Here is a 7129-nt window from a genome sequence, read left to right on the forward strand (position 1 = left end):
GTATTTTAATAAAGCTGTAACCCATTTTGTAAATAATAATAATATAAATAATAATAGTAATAAGAATAATATAAATAATAATAATAATAATAGAAATAATAATAATAGTAATAATAATAGATATAATAATAATAATAATAATAATAATAATAATAATAATAATAGTAATGGAGTGTATAAAACTAATAAGACACCATCTTTAATCGGATGTGGCATGCCCGGCCGAATCGTAAGATGGTTCCTATTATATGTTGGAAACCCGAGTTCGAATCCTGTTGCCCCCACATTTTTTACCCTTTTTGCGTTTTTTTGAGTGTGCCGCCTCCAAAATTCTCTAGGTTTTCTTTACCGCTTAATTTCATTTCCCCCAAATATTTAGAGGTTTTGTTTCCCTCCCATACGAATCCAGGCGCCTATTCCAATCTCCCACCTTTTCGTCTTCAATCTGCAATCTCCATACAAACGGTGGGTTAGGGTCTTTGTTCATTGGTAGATCGAAGAAGATAAACAGAAGCCAGCATCTGGGGGTTTTTGGCGGTGATTGGGAGATTATGAGAAGAGGCGTCGGAGGTTGCAGTGAACTCCTCCTCCAACCTTTACGTCGCATATCTACAGCGATCCTGACTACCGCTACTCCGTCCTCGTCGCATCTCCGACTCTCGTTCTTTCTCCATCGCATATCTCCAGAGGTCGATTTCTTCTCTACTATCGACCGCTCGATTTCTTCCCTATTGCTCGATTTCATCTCCAGGTAAAACCTCGACTACTTCTCTGCTGCTCGATTTAATCTCCAAGTAAAACCCTCGTTTTTTTTGTTGATATTAACTTCATGTATACAACCGCAAGATGAGTTTTGGATTTCTACTGCTTGATTATTTCATGCTCGATTACTTCATTTTTTATGTTTTTCGATTTCTACTGCTCAATTACTTCATGCTCAGTTTTTTTTATTATTAAATCTTTGTTTCATAAGATCATAGAATCTAAATTTCTATTTGTCAAAGTTGTGCTTCTTGCTACTGCGATTAAGTTTGGCTGTTGTTAATGGGTTAAATATCGATCCCTAAGAACTGTTGATGCTGACTTAAGTTAGTATATCTCATCAGAAAGGTGAGTTTGTTTCTTTTTTTCTTGTTTGTTGGTGTATTGAACTACTCAGATAACTAAACATAGAGGGGTTAATTTTCCTTTAGTTAAGTAAATCAAACAAACTGCTAAATTAGTTGAGAATACTTTTTTTTTATTTAGGATCAAAGTCTTTGTTCTTGTGTTGAGAAATTGTTTGTTGGTGTAGTTGCTTCCATGATCAGTTTAACTAAAAATGGTGTTGAAACATCTATAGTCTTTCATTAATTATACATTATAAGTGTGTTTGAAAAAAGCAACAATGAATGACATCTTACCTTTCTACAGGTGGTTGTATCAATGAGTATTGGAAACACGTTGCTGCATTTCAGCCTTGCAAGTGACCTATGTGCTCCTATCAAATTATCAAATTGACCCCGGAAGCAACATTATCCCAATAGCAGGATGCAGGGATCCATGATGTTCTCAAGAATGTTAGGCACTACAATTGACTTTTTGTTGGCGGTGCATGCATTTTTATTCTGGTAGGTTACTTGACTGCTGGCACTAGACATTAAGGGGGGGGGGGGGGTAGTTTTGTCTTTTCCCTAAGTTTTTTTCTTCTTGAAGCAATTCTGAAGAAATCTGATGATTGTGAGTTTCTTGTGACAGCAAGTGCTTCAGTTGCCTTTATTTGTCAAGTGTTTCAGTTGCCTTTATAGACCTGTTGCTTATCTTTGCAGATTGCTTTAGTTGCAGTTAAGAAACAACAACATTCTTTTCATTTACTTGTTTATTAATTATTACATGCATTTAGGTGCTAAGTTTTGAAGGAATTATTGAATCTTATTTCTTGCTTGCAGGTGTTTCTTGGTGCTCTTTATACTTAGCCCTTTTGACTTCCTCCCAAGATGTAAGTTATATATTCAATGTTGTTTAATACAAAGGTGTACATTTTGTACCTTTATTAACATTGAAGTTTCTTCTTATTATTTATTATTTTTAATAATTACAATTGGTTTATTCTAGATTGGAGCCCATGATCATCAGCTATACAATGATACTGATTACATTCATTTATGCTATTTTTCCTATTGTTGGTTGTTGTTTTTGCTATTGTAGATTGTTGTTGCTGTGTTTGTTGTTTTGTGATATTGTTGTTGTTGCTGTTTTGCTATTTTGCTATTGCTGTTTTGTTGTTTTAATAATGTAAATTGAATATGGTATTTGACAAAAAATTGGAAATTTTTAAATATATATTTTTTTTAAAATAAAACGAAGTTAGCTACGGAATAGCTACGGATTTCTGTAGCTATTTAGGTCTGTAGCTATTTGGATCCGTAGCTATTTAGGTTCGTAGCGATTGCGTAGCTATTTTTTTCCGTAGCTATTCCGTAGTTATGGTAGCTACGGAATTTTCCGTAACTATTCCGTAGCGGTCATTATGCTACAGTCATTTTTCCGTAGCAATTTCGTAGCTATCTGCTTATAGCTACGGAATAGCTACGGATTGTACCGTAGCTATTGATCAAGTTTTCTAGTAGTGAAACCCTATATTTATGATTAATTAATATAAATTAACATATAACATGATATTATAAATATTAAATATTGTATTTAAATTATAATTAGTAGATAAAATAAACTAGAAATGTATAAAATAAAAATGAGAGAGACTAAAATTGGCAACCAAACTTCACCTCTATTTTTGGAGATATGAATAGTATTCCCCCATATATGGGGGAATACTATTCATATCTCCAAAAATGGAGGTGAAAATGGGGTAGGGTTGGAGAAGATGTTGGATTAGTGTCTAAGTCCATTACTATTTTGGTATGTACTTGACTCGATTATGAGCATGGTCCTTTTGGGTTGCCTTCACCATAGAAATATGTAGGATGAATTAAGGAGAGAAAGGTTTAATCATGATATATTAATATATTATGAGAATAATATGTTAAAAGAGAAATCATATTGTTTAATTAATATTAGTCAAGAATTAATTGATAATTAATTTTGTGGCTAAAAGAGATTAATTAAATATATGGGACTGGACTGCAATTATTAGATAATTGAGTTATTGGGCTAAGAAATGCTAAAGGAACAAGGGGTGAATGAAATTATGATGGGAGCCCATCATATTTTCTTCCATGGCCTTATCCAGAAGGTTTCATGGGCTGCTTAGAGTTTAAGCTGTCCATTAGGGTTTTGACTGAAACCCTAGCAGCCCACACAAGTATATAAAGGACCCCTTAGGCCCCAAAATGTGGGTAACTGATTCCTTAGGGTTTCTAGACATTTTTGGGTGCCTCCTCTCTTCTCCTTCTTCATCTAGTTGCTTAGTGGTGTTTATGACTCCATTAGAGGTGCAGCACTTGTGGCACTAAGCTTTCTGAAGTCAATCAAAGCAAAGAATTGATTGTTATTGCAATATAACAATCAAAGGTAATTACTAAACCCTTATTTCAGTTCTTATATGATAGATCTAGGGTTTATAGCTTTGGATATTCAATTGCAGGTTCATTAGACAAACTAGATCCAAAAGCTATTAGGGTTTGCATTTACACCATAGGAATGATGTTTTGCTTAAGGCCCATCAGTGGTATCAGAGCCTAGGGCTGTTTGTTAGTGAATTTAATGCTTATTTGATCGAAATTTGACTGAAAATCGGATTTTTTTGGGGTTTTTCGTCTGGACTCGCTGAGTCAACTGGGTGACTCGTCGAGTCCATAGTGAACTCGATGAGTCCAAGCTTGACTCGACGAGTCAGCAAGTCTGACAACTATAATTCGCGATTTTCTTCCTGTTTTGGCTGTGGATAATTACCTAAAACGTTTTTTATTAATAAAATCCGATTTTTATCAGTATTTGGAGTTTATCCTTGCCAAAATTGAAAATAATTGTCAGATTTAGATAATCTTTTGTTTTATTAGATAAATATTGATTATTTGTAATTTATATTTGAATTATCTTGTGAAAAAGTTTCAAATTGCACCCTTTAGGTTTTATAGTTTAAATTTGAACTTAAAAGTTTTGTTTTTGAAATTTAAATAAGTTAAACCCTAATGTTTTGAAAAGTTCCAAAACTTGCCCTCAAGTTTTGGAATTTAAATTTTTTGATTAAAAGTTTAATTTTGAAATATTTAAATTCTAAACCCTAATGTTTTGAAATGTTTCAAAACTTGCCCTCAAGTTTTGGAATTTAAATGTTGATTAAAAGTTTAATTTTGAAATGTTAAATTCTAAAACCCTAGTATTTTGAAAAGTTCAAATCACACCCTTATGGTTTTATTAATTAATTAAGGTGTATAATTAAAAAATATTTAATAAACTCATAAAGTTTTGGTTTACATTTAATTAAATTAAAAGTATAATTTACCAAATTAAACCACCTAGTATTTTAAAAGTGTAAAATACACTCTATATATATATATATATATATATATATATATATATATATATATATATATATATATATAACATTAAAAGTCTAATATTATATATATATGAGTAAAAGTCAGTGTTACTGTTAGTAGGCCTCATTCACGAAGCTGGTCTATAAGGGGTGTTTAAGTAAATTGCCTATAAAATGGCGATTGAATGGGTATCCACGCTTACCCACCGCACTCTTGACTAGTGGAGGGTCATTAGCCGAACGGGTATGATAGGACAAAAACCTTCCATTATAAGTATAATGAAGTACAAAGTAACTAAATGCTTATACAAATTCCCAAATCATAGTTACTTTAGGCAAAATGTGAAATTGTATGCTAACCCATGGAATTACACTGCGTACCCTTGTCAAACGTTAGTGGAGCGTGTGTGGTTAACCGGCACACTAATTTGGGGACGACATTGGTGGCGAAGGGTGACTCGATGTTTGTCATAGATCAATAGAGCGTGTGTGGCTAACCGACACATTGATTAGGTGATAGTAGCATTGAGTGCACCACGTGATTCGTATGGTTATTCACACCTTGTTTGTGATCCTCGGCATCCCAGTCACAAATAGTAGTGCATAATCGAGATTAAACATGCCATTGAAAAGTTTAATGAATCTCAAAAGATCTAGGAGTTTCAATTCATTTAAAACATAAACTTCCTTTTTGTTTTTCATGGTGGAAATTGGTAAATCGTCATTTACCTACCTTCAAATATTCTGCAACTAGATTACGACATCCCTCTTCTAGGTTGTAGAATATTGTGTTGGATCCTAGCCTCGATGTTTCATTTGGGTGTTACATCAAGGATTCTTATCAACTAACTTAAATTTTCTCCCGTTTTTGTAGATGTCTAGTTCTGACAATCATGGTCTTCCCAAATCCCTTGGAACAAGTTTTCCAAACGAATATGATATTCCACGATATGATCGAGGAACAAGAGATCATGTTTCACTTCCTCCACCTCCTCCGATTATTTTCCCTAACCCACAAGTTCGAAGGCTTGAGAAGTTCAAGCTCACTCAATCTCTTTTGGAAAGTAAACATGAAGATGGGAAACTTGTGTGTGTACATGTCTTAAAGATGAAGTCACACATTGATAGGTTAAGGATGTTGGGTGTCGAGATTTCAAGTAAGTTGGCTGTTGATTGGGTTCTTCAGTCACTTCCTGAATCATATAGTGATTTCGTTAGAGAGTACTATATGTTGGATCACGATGTGACCCTCATTGATCTCACCTATTTGCTTATAGCTGCTAAATCAACAATGATTTGGCGTGCTGGTCAAGCAAATTTGTCTGGTGAATCAAACTCTCAAACTTCAATGGACACTGGCAACATTGGAAGTCCAGAAAGAACTAAGTTTGTGATTGTCCGATGTGATGTGCCAAAGGAGTCCATTTGCTTTTATTGCAAAGAGAAGGGGCATTGGAGACGAAGCTGCCCAAACTACCTGAGAGATCTAAAAGACGGGAGAGTCAAGACGTATGGCTCTACTTCAGGTAAAATCCATTAACTAACTCTTTTAAGTTCCTATTCTAGATTCTTAATAAATGATGTGATAAAATTACATTTTGATGTTTTGTAGGATCGAAGAAAAAAGAGGAAGCTTAAGGGAAGAAGTGAGTTGAATCTAATCGTGAAGAAATGGATTTCGATCGCATTGCTTGAAGATTAGATTCTTGAGCTACTACTTGGAGTTAGAATAGATTGCTAAGAAATATGTAATAACATAGTTTTTCAGTTGAATTGCATTGTAGTGACAAGTTTTTCCGCAATAAAATAAATTTTGATTTTGTCTTATTTGTTTATCCTTACAATGGCGTGTATGAAAAATTGATGTTTGAAGGTTTCTATTATTAGCAATAATGGATTTGATTCTTAATTATGTTATTTGTGAAGATGTCAAGAATTTACCAAATAGGGAGAGTTTCTCATCGCCCAAGTTTCAATTGGACAGAAACTTGGAATCATACAACTTGGTTGCATGATGAATGAGAGACTTCATGTTTGGAAATTAGACTAATTCTTTGACAAAGTGTCAAGTGAAGGACTAGGAGATCGAGTACACTAGGTTGTATGTTGATCAAGTCCACCACAAGAGTGATAAAGATACTCGTCATGATTTACTAAAGCTTAGTAAATATGATTATACTTATAAGATTAAGTGTAATTCTGAGTTGGTTGAAAGAGTTTTAATAAATAGCAGAACGAATAAAGAAGAATCGGGTAGGCAGAAAGATAAAAGTTTCTTTATTCTAAGAAGAAGGGAGAGTACCTTTTATTATGTTTTATGATAAGTCTTAGTGATTAAGAACCATATATCAGCTGGTCATCTAAGTGAGTCTTAGTACATTGGTATGTCTAAGAAGAGGAATCGAGAATTGTGGAAATGGTTAAATCAAGAAGTCAATCATACTTCATTCCAATATCAAGTTGTAACATACAGGTTTTGAAATCGTGTGTTGTAAATTATAAAAGTGAATAATATTATGAAGTATTATGTGAAATTGAGTGTTGAGTTCTAACAGATAGTTTTTACTAGAAATGAAGTAAAACTATGTTTAGAATCACTCAGAAAATATTGGAAGTCTTATGAGATTCCAATTAAAAGTCAAATAGTGA

The 7129-nt window shown here is 33.4% G+C and overlaps 1 long non-coding RNA gene across 1 annotated transcript; it reads left to right on the forward strand.

Moving 5' to 3' along the window:
* The first annotated feature begins 354 nt into the window (after positions 1-354).
* On the forward strand, positions 355-2291 carry LOC145070210 (uncharacterized). Its single transcript, XR_013689862.1, has 4 exons — positions 355-751; positions 1414-1610; positions 1738-1978; positions 2095-2291. It is a non-coding gene; the product is annotated as an uncharacterized LOC145070210 (long non-coding RNA).
* The last annotated feature ends 4838 nt before the right edge of the window (positions 2292-7129 follow it).

Source organism: Lactuca serriola, chromosome 8 (genome assembly GCF_051521515.1).
Source record: "Lactuca serriola cultivar US96UC23 chromosome 8, Lser_US96UC23_V15, whole genome shotgun sequence".
In the NCBI taxonomy this organism is placed as follows: Eukaryota; Viridiplantae; Streptophyta; class Magnoliopsida; order Asterales; family Asteraceae; genus Lactuca; species Lactuca serriola.